The sequence below is a fragment of the Cyprinus carpio genome, chromosome B10 (genome assembly GCF_018340385.1).
Source record: "Cyprinus carpio isolate SPL01 chromosome B10, ASM1834038v1, whole genome shotgun sequence".
Taxonomy (NCBI): Eukaryota; Metazoa; Chordata; class Actinopteri; order Cypriniformes; family Cyprinidae; genus Cyprinus; species Cyprinus carpio.
Window position 1 is genome coordinate 24,496,521 of NC_056606.1, and position 12,500 is coordinate 24,509,020.

Sequence of the window (12,500 nt, forward strand, 5' to 3'; positions counted from 1 at the left end):
GAGTGTTGAGTTCTGCTGAGGGCTGAATGTCTCATCGGCTGCACAAACTCTGTTCTAAAACTGCTTCAGTCTGAGCTGAAACAAACACTGGTCAGAGACAGATCACACCGGTCCTGCATCATGCATGGTCTTCTGTCCTCGTATCAGGATCTGAATGTGTTTGTGTGCATTTCTCTTGATCTGAAGACCAGCTTCTCACACTCTGTCCTGCTTTCTATTGAGTGTTGCTTAGCAACCTGTGGCCTTCATCTCCTGTCTGTGAGAGTGGCATGTGTGAAAACACACACACACACACACACACACACACACACACACACACACAGATCTGCTGCTGAACTCAGAGTTCTGATGATTCAGATGATTCGGATCACTCTCAGAAACGCTGCTGACTGAACCAACACAACAAAAAACACCAACAACAGTTCAGTCCTGTGTTTGTTTGCTCTCACTCTCTCCTTGACCTGCTCAGGCATTATGAATATGAATATGAATATGACCACTGCACAAACATTCAGTGTCCATGGTTACCAGATTCTGCTCAAAATAACAACACTCACATTCAGGACTTTATGTTTGGCGAGAGTGAGAAAAGGTTACTGTGTGTGTGTGTACCTGGTATTTATCACATTATGGGTTCCAAATGTCCCCATAAGTACAGTAATACCAGTAAATTTTGACCTTGTGGGGACACTTTTTTGGTCCCCATGAGGAAACAAGCTTATAAATCATACAAAATGAAGTGTTTTGAAAATCTGAAATAGCAGAAAATTTTCTGTGAGGGGCAGGTTTAGGGTGATAGAAAACACAGTTTACAGTTTAAAAACCATTACGCCTATGGAGAGTCTCTACAAGGATAGCTGACCAGTCGTGTGTGTGTGTGTGTGTGTGTGTGTGTGTGTGTGTGTGTGTGTGTGTGTGTGTGTGTGTGTGTGTGTGTGTGTGTGGCGCCTCCTGCTGGAGAAGATCAGATCAGACACTTCAACTTCAGCTCAAGGGTGCATTTTAGACCTTATTCACTATTTAGTATGAATTAATATTAATGAAGAGAAAACTAAAATGTCTTGATAAAAAACAACAACAGCAAAATGACAATAACAGTTTCTAATGTTTGAAGTGTTGAAGAGAATCAGAGAAGTGAGTGAGTGTGATGTGTGGAGGGTTAAATTGTGTGTGTGTGTGTGTGTGTGTGTGTGTGTGTGTGTGTGTGTTCACAGTCTCAAACACTTAAGATATAACCTGACTAAGTGTGTAGGTTTAATTTTGTCATTGATGAGGACATAACAGCAGATAACAGACATTTAATTGTTTGATAATTCATTAGTGTCTGATATTAGGATCGTGTCACAGCATCTAAATTCTACACTCTTGAACATCATAACAAGCGATGTCCGACTTCAACAGTTCTCTCCTCAAATATGAAGAGGTCAAACAACAGATTCATGAGTTAATCCAAATTTCACAAAGCTTATGTAATTATAATACAAGTAAGACACTGAAGTGAGCGGCTGTTTCTGACTCTTCTGAGGAAGATTCATTCACTTGTCTGCCAAAGAACCACACAGAGACATTTGCTCAGATTTATTCAATGTTCACCTGATCTCATTTTGTAAGTGTCTTTTCTTTCTGTTTTAAAGATGTTTTCTTTGAATTGTTTGACTACTTGTAAGTGCATATAGGAATATATAAATAATTTTTAACCACAAATTAACCATGGTTTTACTACACTAACAGTTGAACTGTGGTATTTGTAGTAAAACTGTGGTTATAAAAAAAACTAAACAAAACAAAAACATGCTACACTTTTACAATAATATAACAAAGGTTAATTTTATCAAGGTAGGTTATTTGAATTTGTGTATACATTTTTCTTTATTTTTTCTTTATGTTTTTAAAAGTGTGCTGCCTTAATGGTTTGATGTTTTGTACTGTTTAATAATAATAATAAAAAAAGAAATCAGAAAAAAAGATTCACGATGCGCTCCGAAGTCCCGATCTGAATAAAATGATTCGCGATTTGAAGTCCCGATCTGAATCAAATGATTCGCGATTTGAAGTCCCGATCTGAATCAAATGATTCCCGATTTGAAGTCCCGATCTGAATCAAATGATTCCCGATTTGAAGTCCCGATCTGAATCAAATGATTCGCGATTTGAAGTCCCGATCTGAATCAAATGATTCGCGAATTGAAGTCCCGATCTGAATCAAATGATTCCCGATTTGAAGTCCCGATCTGAATCAAATGATTCGCGATTTGAAGTCCCGATCTGAATCAAATGATTCGCGAATTGAAGTCCCGATCTGAATCAAATGATTCCCGATTTGAAGTCCCGATCTGAATCAAATGATTCCCGATTTGAAGTCCCGATCTGAATCAAATGATTCAAGAACCCGCTCCGAAGTTTCGGTCTAAATCAATGATTTCCAAGTCCCCATCTGAATCAAATGATTCGCTAACCCGCACCGAATCCCGATATGAATCAAGTGATTCGCAATAAAGCGCTTTGAAGTCCCTATCTGAATCAAATGATTCGAGAAACCCGGTCCGATTTAAGCGCTCCAAAAGCGCTTTGCATTGAACTGATTCGGGGTTTCGAAAAGCTCCGTTTCACCATCACTTAGTGCTTTTTAAAATCATTACAAGTGATGTCGAAATTCGAAAATTAATGGCTCTTTTGATCTGTTTTTTGCTAGTGAATCGCCTAAACTGAATAATCGAATTCACGAGTTTGAATCATTTGGAGCGGTTCAAGCGTAAATGACTCACTCAATTGAATCGGTTCGTCTGTTCCTCTTTTCGCGTCTTCATGTTTACACGACACTATCAGCACTACTGCTGGCTCAGCTCGCTAGTTTTATGAATAAGTGGAAAAAACTATGATGTTTACAAATAAAATATCCATAATTCTATTCCAAAGATAACATCCAACACAAATTTAGGAACATATTCAGGTGAGGTGACCGGTTTACTGCTAAGCAGTGCTGGGGAAAGTTACTTTTAAATGTAATGCATTAAAATATTGTGTACTCCCAAAAAAGTAAGTTATAACGTTACTTAGTTACTTTTTATGGAAAATAATGCGTTACTTTACTTTTGAGTTACTCTTTAAATCTGTGCAGGGCTTGCTTGTTTGTTTAAAAAAAAAAGCTCTAAAAAAAAGTATAAAAAGTTCTTGTACAAATGTAAAAGCGCTTTCACACCAAAAGTGAAGTGAATGCGGCTCAGGCTGAAGGAAGTGTAAATTCACGTCTGTACAGTAGAGGGCGCCGCTCAAACTAATCACATGAAGAATATGACGCAGGAGAAGAAAGTTCAGCACTATTCAGCAATAACACAAATCAAACACAAATGTGTCATTTTTGATTATTAGTATGATTGAATTAGATCATAGAAGCTCAGCAGCAAAGACATTCGTTAATTAAATGGGATTAAACACATAAATGATATTTGTCTTATTTAACATATTTAATTATTGCAGGTTTGTCTAATATTCTGAGTTTGTATTTGACTGTTTTTATTGATTTTGAGGAACACTGAATGTGTTTTTGAGTAGTAAACACGTGTTGATATTTAGTCTAGAACTACAGTAAGATCATGTTCACACACAACACTCTGCACTTACTCCTGATTTCTGTCACCATGGCAACACCAGAGCTGTCACTCAATACATCAGAAACAAAGTTTGTGATTGTGTTAATCTTTATAGAGTGATATAGTCAAATAGTTTGGGAAATTTGGAGGAACTTTAGGGTACAAATTTGATAGATTGTTAGATAATATCATGAATCTGAGAGATTCTGAGAGAATTCACATCTTCATCAAACCCAAAATAAAGACATTTGTGTAAAAGAACAGCAGACTCATTTACAGTCGGAGCGCTGGAGAGAGAGAGAGAGAGAGAGAGAGAGAGAGAGAGAGAGAGAGAGAGAGAGAGAGGTCAGAGTTAATGAGAGCTATCAATCCAGACAGACAGACAGATCTCTCTCTCTCTCTGCCTGTGTGTCTATGTCTCTCGCTCTTCTTTATTATTTCTCCTCCTCGCCGTGTCTCTGTGTTTCTGGCAGACTGCAGGAATGTCTGGTACTTTAGGGACTCTGAAATTAGAGAAGCAGAAAAAAAGAGTAAAAGAGGAAAGTTAGAGACGCGACCACAGAAACGTAAACATGTCTGGAGCTAAAATAACTGCGCTTTCATTGAGCTACACCCTCGACACAAGAGCCATAAACTGACCCCAAACACACACATCACACTCATAAACTCACTGCAACTCATCAAAAACAAGATCTATCGTCTTACGGCATTAGAATTAATTTATGTTAGACAGAATATCACACATTTCACAACAGTATCTGTTCAATCTGATTATGCTGATGTTCACGGTAATTCAGTGCATTCAAAACTCTGAATAATTTTTTTTTTTTTTTCATTTATCTTAGGCTAACTAAAAACTAAAGTAAAAGAAATAGAAATATTGATTTACATACCTGAAAAAAAAAATATATATAATTTATTATTTTTGTTTTTGCATATAAAGTTTATTAGTTAAAATTAGAATTAATTCAGATGTGATTTAACACTATTTGTTAAATATATATATATATACAGAGCCTGGTGGATTACTTACAAATTGTTGTACATTACTGAATCAAAATTACATGACAAAAATTATAGTTAGTAATGTAGTCCATTACATCACACATTTTAGGTAATATAATCAGACTATTTTAATTACTTTCAGATTACTTTTAACCTAATTTATCACATTTATTTAAACAGGATAATATTGTAACATATTGATATTAAAATGCAAAGACAAAGAAAATAAATTATATTTGTTGTTTTTAACAACATAAAATGAATTAACTGTTAAATTATTTCAAGGTTTTCCAAACTGTGATTCATGAAGGGACTCCAGGGGGTTGTGAGTTTAATGAAAAACTAATAATTAATTAAGTTATTTTTATATATAACATCAGTCAAAATAAGACACTTACTATAAAATGAAACATTTGTTTACCTGCATAGACATTTTAGAAAGGAATATTTAAAAGATAAAGAAATGGGAGAATCAATAAATTATGAATAATTTATTGCTACTGTGTGAATATCAAGTAATCAATAAAAAAGTAACTGTAGTCTGATTACGAGTATTTTAAAATGTAATTTAATCTAATTATAAGTACTTAATTTTTGGAATATGATTACGTAAACCAGATTACATGTAATCAGTTATTACCCAGCTCTATATATTGGCCTTTATATTATTTTATTTGCAATTGTTTACTAATATTATTATTAATATACAAGTGTACTCATTTATATTTATATATAAAATCTATATTTATATATAAACCAAAGATGCAGTACACATGAGCGTCTGGAAAGCTATGGCGCTGAGTGACAGCAGCAGTACGCACTACGCAGTATGTACTGCAGTGAGCGCGCGACGCCATGTTGTCCGTGTAGGCAGCGCGCGAGAGTTTGACACGCAGCCTCCGTCTGTTCCTCCGCGGATGCGCTTCACTTCAGCACCGGAGAGATTCACGTGGTGAGTGTGTCACGCGCTTTCTGATTGTTCTTCTGCTCGTGTTCACTCGCTGTCCTCTCACAGACGAGAGTTAGTTAGTGCATGGGGTTACATCACCAGCTGTGCGAGAGTAGAGAGAGAAATCATGTCGGTGTAAATAAAGCTCCATAAGTGACTGTAATCCAGCGTTAAATCTCAGAACTGCGTTCGTGAGCGTTAATAGAGAAGAAATGCTGTGTGGCGTGATTAAATCGAGTCGGACACTCAAAGACTGACTCATTCAGGAGCAGCCTGAACACTGACCCTAGAGGTCAAGGGTCAAGGGATGCTCTGAACGTATGTTAGTATGTACAGTCAAACCTTTCTCGCGGTAGAGCACAGTTTATTTGCTGTAGTTTACAAAATGGTGATAAACTATGAGAAGAAGTTAAACTGTGTCAGAACAAATTCATCTTGATGATGTCAGATAACTGATAGAAAGGTATGAAATGGATTCAGCTGTTAATGTATCATTCTGTTCAGTCTGCGGTGTAAAAATGTTGCATTAGCAATTAAAGAAAGACACTTAAGCAAAACATGCTCAGGTCAAAGTGTCTGAATAATTTTTGATCTGGAAGTCCACTGTATGAAGATTTTTGGGTATAATATGTCACGGGTTACTTACATAAATGAACTAGTAGAAACATATATCTGGTGTCTGAGTGATTTCTGGTTCGACTGTATGTGTCCTGACGGCAGAATGATGAGCTAAATGCAGTTTAAGTGTGTATGCATCAGTGTGAAACGCTGTCTGTGAGAGAACTGCGGCTCATTCTGTGTGTTTCACTCTGTCCTGTATCTCAGTCAGTGTCGGAGCATTCAGACTGCTTCATCTGTTGCTTCTGAAAACTGAAGCAGCGTTTGGTGTTTAAGCATGTGTCAGTTTCTGAAAGAAGTCTCTTCTGCTCACCAAGGCTGCAGATATTTCATCAAAATACAGTAAAATTTCTGAAATATTATTAGAATTAAAAATATCTGTTTTCTGTGTGAATCTCTGTTAAACTGTAATTTATTTCTGTGATGTGCAGCTGTATTTTCAGCATCATTACTCCAGTCTTCAGTGTCACATGATCTTCAGAAATCATTCTAATATGATGATTTTCTGCTCAAGAAACATTTCTGATTATCATCAATGCTGAAAACATTAATATTTTTGTGTAAACCGTGATACATTTTATTTTTCAGGATTCACAGATGAATAGAAAGTTTAAAAGCAGAAATCTTTTGTCACGTTATAAATGTCTTTACTGTCACTTTTCATCAATTTAATGTGTTTTTGATGATTTAAAGTATTCATTTCTTTAAGAAAATCACAATCTCAATACATTTTAACCGTAGCACGTAGTGCAAACTGTTGAATTAATTTTACTGTAACTCTCAGCGCATGTTTTCGTATCTCATCAGGAATGATCAGATATGAATGAAAGTATCTGCCAAATACAAATCTTCATTAATGTAATGATGTTGTTTTACACATAGATTGTTAGTAACTTTCACAAAGGACTACATAGAAATAGCAAATAACACATTAAATCAATCGTGGAACTTTTACAATTTTGAAAATCCTTTTTCTTTTTTTTTTACAGTGTAGCATTATTTGTAATATAATATTAACAGTAGTACAGGAGCAGTTTAGTGAGCTAAAAGTGCAAATATGCATTCGGAATTATGGCCAGCATCATTATTTGAAATATAATATGAAACATGTTCCCTGCTGATCGGTACTATTAGAGCAGGTTTAGTGCGTGTGCTTTCTCAGACGAGCTGCTGCTGATGTGGCTGTTTCTGTCATTTCTGAGCGCTTGAGCAGCATCTGCTGGACTCTGTAAATCAGCCTAATCTAAAACAGGGAGGATGCTGACATAAAATATTTCATCTATTTCCTCTCCATATTTTCTCCTTGTGATATGAATAATTCTGCACAGATTGCTTCACGCCGCTTGCAGACGAATCACTGAACGTGCTTGTGTTTGCCATTACCTCTCAACGAGCCGTGACTCTGTGAGTTTAGATATTGATATTAATTGTAAAGCTGGTCGCTTAACCATTAATATTTTTCCTAATTTTTTTGTGTTTTTATCTCGATGTATTGGTTTTGCAAAACCAGCAGTTTTTATTGTGGTTTGACTTTTCTGTCTTTGTGTTTAGATGCACAGCACATGTTGGCTTTATACTGATATACTTTCCAACTGTTTTCACTCAGAAATTAGAATCACAGTGAATAAAAACCAAAATCATTCATCACATTGAATTAAATGTGAATTTTGAAGTAGAAAAACAGAAATAGTATTTTCTTGTAAAATGTTCTACAATTATCCCTGTTTTATGTACAAATCTGAAAAATAATTTTTTACAGTGTGTGGCCATTTATAGAAATAAGCTCAAATTCTCAGCTCGGAGTGAACTGATCTGTAGTGCCCATTTCATATAGAAATATACATATATCAGCATAGATTTGGCATATTCTTACTTTGACTTAAACCGCTTGGTTCCTCTTTTAGGGATAATTTTATAATGGCAAGTGTTTGAGTCGCAATCCTAAATCTTTTTAGGGAGCATCTTTGTAAGTATAGTGTGCATGCTGAACATTTCAGATCTGAGACATTTTATTTATGTGGGCGAGGAAGTGCAGTTTTTGTTTTAACTCAATGAACAGTATATATATGTATATGTATATATAATGAAAGTCAGTTGAGTCCAGTGTTGATGGCTTCCTTTCATCGATCTGTGTTGATGTTTATTTTATTGTCAGTTCTTTGTTTCCATCTGTAATGTTGTGTGTGTTTGTCTTGATTCCCCTCAAGTCTCTCCTAACTTAGTTCAGTGTTCTTCTAAATCTCTTGTTTTGTGTTAAAACAGAAAGGTTTGGATTGATGTGATGATGACAGGGTGATGAATTTGGATGTTTTGTTTGTGGTTGTATTGTTGTGTTGTTTCTGTGTTTAGTCGAACACACCCTGACACATCAGAACGTGCACAGCTACCGTAAGAGCGCAGGAATGAAGCGGTGAACCTCGCGCTGGCACACACTCGCTGCTAACTCAAACCTTGTGTGTGTTCACATGAGTCCAGCCGTGTTGTTTTTGTGTGGAGAGTGCACATTAAACCACTGTAAATCTGCTGTTACCATAAAAACTCATTTTAGATTTCCCTCTGTGTGAGAGTGTGCGTGTGTGTGCTCGTGTGTGAGAGAGTTTGTGCTTGTAAGTGTGTGAATTTGTTTGCATGAGTGTGTAAGAGTGCACTGAGTGTGCGAGTGCGTTTGTGTGAGTGTGTGTGCAATTGCATGAGAGTGAGTGTGTGAGTGCATGAGTGTGTCTGTGTGTGAGTGAGTGTGAGTGAGTGTGATAGAGAGAGAGAGTGAGTGCATGTGTGTGAGAGAGAGAGTGTGTGTGAGTGTGTAATAGTGCACTGAGTGTGTGAGTGTGTGCACAATTGCATGAGAGTGCGTGTGTGAGTGTGTGTGAGTGAGAGAGAGTGAGTGCATGTGTGTGAGAGAGAGAGTGTGAGTGAGTGTGTAATAGTGCACTGAGTGTGAGAGTGTGTTTGTTTGAGTGTATGTGAGTGTGTGCAAGTGTGTGTATGAGTGTGTAAGAGTGCACTGAGTGTGCGAGTGCGTTTGTGTGAGTGTGTGTGTGTGTGACAGAGAGAGAGTGAGTGCGTGTGTGTGAGAGTGTGAGTGCATGAGTGTCTGTGTGTGAGTTAGTGAGAGTTAGTGTGAGAGAGAGAGAGAGAGAGTGCATGTGTGTGAGAGAGAGAGTGTGTGTGAGTGTGTAATAGTGCACTGAGTGTGTGAGTGTGTGCACAATTGCATGAGAGTGCGTGTGTGAGTGTGTGTGAGTGAGAGAGAGTGTGTGCAAGTGTGTGTGTGGGGGTGTGTGTGTGTGTGTATGTGTGTGTAAAAGTGCACTGAGTGTGCGAGTGTGTTTGTGTGAGTAGTCACAAGTGTGTGTGAGTGTATGTTTGTGTGTGTGTGTGTTTGAGAGAAAGAAAGAATTTGTGCTTGTCAGTGTGTGAGTTTGTTTGCGTGTGTGTGTGTGTGTGTGTAAGTGTACTTGTTTGTTTGTTGCTTTGTTGTTTTGTTTGTTATGGTTACATATTTTGGGGACAAATTTGTGAGTGTACAAGTGTGTGTGTTAGTGAGAGTGTGTAAGAGTGCACTGAGTGTGCGAGTGCATTTGTGAGTGTGAGCGCGTGTCTGAGAGTGTGCAAATGTGTGTCTACGAGTGTTTGTGAGTGTATGCGAGTGCAAATAAAAATACAATCAGGGATGCACCGAAATTCCAATTCTTGGCCAAAGCCGAAACCGAACCAAATGAAACACTGGGCCAAAGGCTAACTCAGGACGACAAATCCTGACTAACCAGCGGACTGATCTCTATCACAGTATCTGAAATGTTATAGTCATTCTGAAATCCCTGAGCAAAGTATTTCTGTGTAATTGTCTTACACGACTGCGTTCCCAAACAACAGCATTCATCCACCTCCAAAAGCAGTGACTGGATACTGTGTTATATCTGCTCGCTCTGAGACACAAGTCAGTTATTACATATGAAAATTATTATATTCTATGGCTTCTCCTACTTTTCTTAGTGATATATAGTGCCAGTTTATCAGGAAGTGACAATTTTGATTTGATTGAATAAGAATAAAGAGTGCTAGAGTTAGAGGGCCAAATAAAGATGTTTTTATATGACATATTATATTATGTTTTATCAAATGAATTGATGAGCAGCAGGAGAGGAAGCTCTCTCAAGCCATATCTACAAAGCCAGATCTGTCCATATGAAAATAAAACACTGAGAAGACCCTAGCAACCACATAACAACACCCTAGCAACCACTTCAGCATCGTGTCAGTGAGCTCAGCAGGAATGGCTGTGGTTCTCTCGCTGTGTGTTAATCAGCGGTGCTTGTGTTTGATCAGACAGTAAACAGCAGCGCTGTGAGTCAGAATCGGCATGTTTGGACGCACAAGTGTTTTTCCTGGGTTTTTCTTCGGTGAGAGCACCTCAGTGAGGTTTACTGACAGCGAGACCCACCGCAGCTGGAGCGATGACGTGCCGCTCGGTTCTGGGTGAGCCGGATTATGGGAAACTCTTGGATCCGTCAGGTGGATTTCATTTGCAGATGAGCTCTTATTTTCCTCCAGCATAGAAACCAGTGCTGGATGTGCATCTCATCAGAATGTGAATATCGTTTGCATAATAATACACTACAAAATTTATTCTCTTACTTAGTATTTTGTTTAGTTCTTGTTTAAAACAAGCAAAAATATCTGCCAATAGGGTAAGACAAATCATCTTGATTAGCCTTTGAATTAAGAGTATTTTTCTTACCCCATTGGCAGATATTTTAATTAATTTCTTCAGCAGACTCTGCAACTGAACTCTGTGTGTGTGTGTTTGTAAATCTCACTGATTCTGACAGCTCAGGTTTGAATCTTTAAAGATGATTTAATGCTTCATTTAATGTTTATTCAGAGTTCTGTGCAGTTGAGTGCATTATAGTTAAATAAAACTGAAACTAACATTTAAACTATTAAAAAATCATTGATTTAAATAAAATATAAAAACAATGATTTGTATCTACATTTCGTATTTTAATTTGTTTTAACGTGATGTAGTTAAAACTAATGTAAAATTTAAAAAAAAAATTGTATAGACATAAAAAACTACTAAATATCAGAAAACAATAAAATTACTAAAATTATAAATAAATTTAAAATAGAAAAAATATGAAAAAAAACTATAATAGTGTCTCAGTGATACTGAAATAACACTGTTAGTAATGTGACGTACAGTACGCTGAGATTTAGCAGGCAAGTGTAGTGATGCATGAAGCCTCTATCAAACCCAGCAGCTCTCTGTTGGCAAACGCTGTGAATTCGATACGAACAACTTCCACTGTTGCGGATCTGTGTGTGGAAATCACACCAGATTTCACCAGGTTGTGTTTGTGTAGATTCCCACTGACACAGCGGTAAATGTGATCAGACCTTAAATCACTCACTCAGTAGTTCACTTAGTTGTCGTCATGTGTAATTCTGTGAGTGACGTCTGGTTTTTGTCTCTGGAATTAATGCAGTTCTTCCACTTTTTGAATGCAGTTTTGTGTAAATGTAGCGTCCAGGTCAGTGTATTGCATTGTGGGATACCGTACAGTGTGCTCTCGTATATAGCTCACATTCAGTGCTGATGTGGTGTTCATATAGAAAATGTACTCCGTAGTGCAGAAGTCGTGAGTGTAGTGTGTTCTTATGTTATTCCAGCTCTCGTCCAATCAGAAGAAAGAGCAGCTGACTGCAGACGCCAGCAGGTTTGTGTGAGAATAAACAGACTGATGGCCAAACGCTACACACACTCACACGAACACACACACACACACACAAACACATATGTGGATAATTTGCTGGAAATATGCTAAGTGGTGTAATTCTTTAAGGGCTGTTAGAGTCGTCTTATAAGACCACACACACACACACACACACACACACACACACACACACACACACACACACACACACACACACACCACACACACACACACACACACACACACACACCACACACACCACACACACACACACACACACACACACACACACACACACACACACACACACACACACACACACACACACACACACACACACACACACACACACACACACACACACACACACACACACACACACACACACACACACACACACACACACACACACACACACACACACACACACACACACACACACACACACACACACACACACACACACACACACACACACACACACACACACACACACACACACACAGCTGTGGCCTAACGGTTAGAGATTTGGACTTGTAACCAGAAGGTCACAGGTTCGAGTCTCGGTGCTGGCAGGAGTTGTAGGTGGAGGGAGTGAATGAACAGCGCTCTCTTCCTCCC

The 12,500-nt window shown here is 37.7% G+C and overlaps 1 protein-coding gene across 1 annotated transcript in view; it reads left to right on the forward strand.

Annotated features, from left to right (window-relative positions):
- The first annotated feature begins 5,442 nt into the window (after positions 1–5,442).
- The window catches only part of LOC109098370 (transcriptional regulator Erg-like), a 30,049-nt gene continuing 22,991 nt past the window's right edge, over positions 5,443–12,500 (forward strand). The window contains exon 1 of the mRNA XM_042733348.1: positions 5,443–5,547. The gene's annotated coding sequence lies outside the window, so the exon portion shown is untranslated. The remainder of the gene's footprint in view (positions 5,548–12,500) is intronic.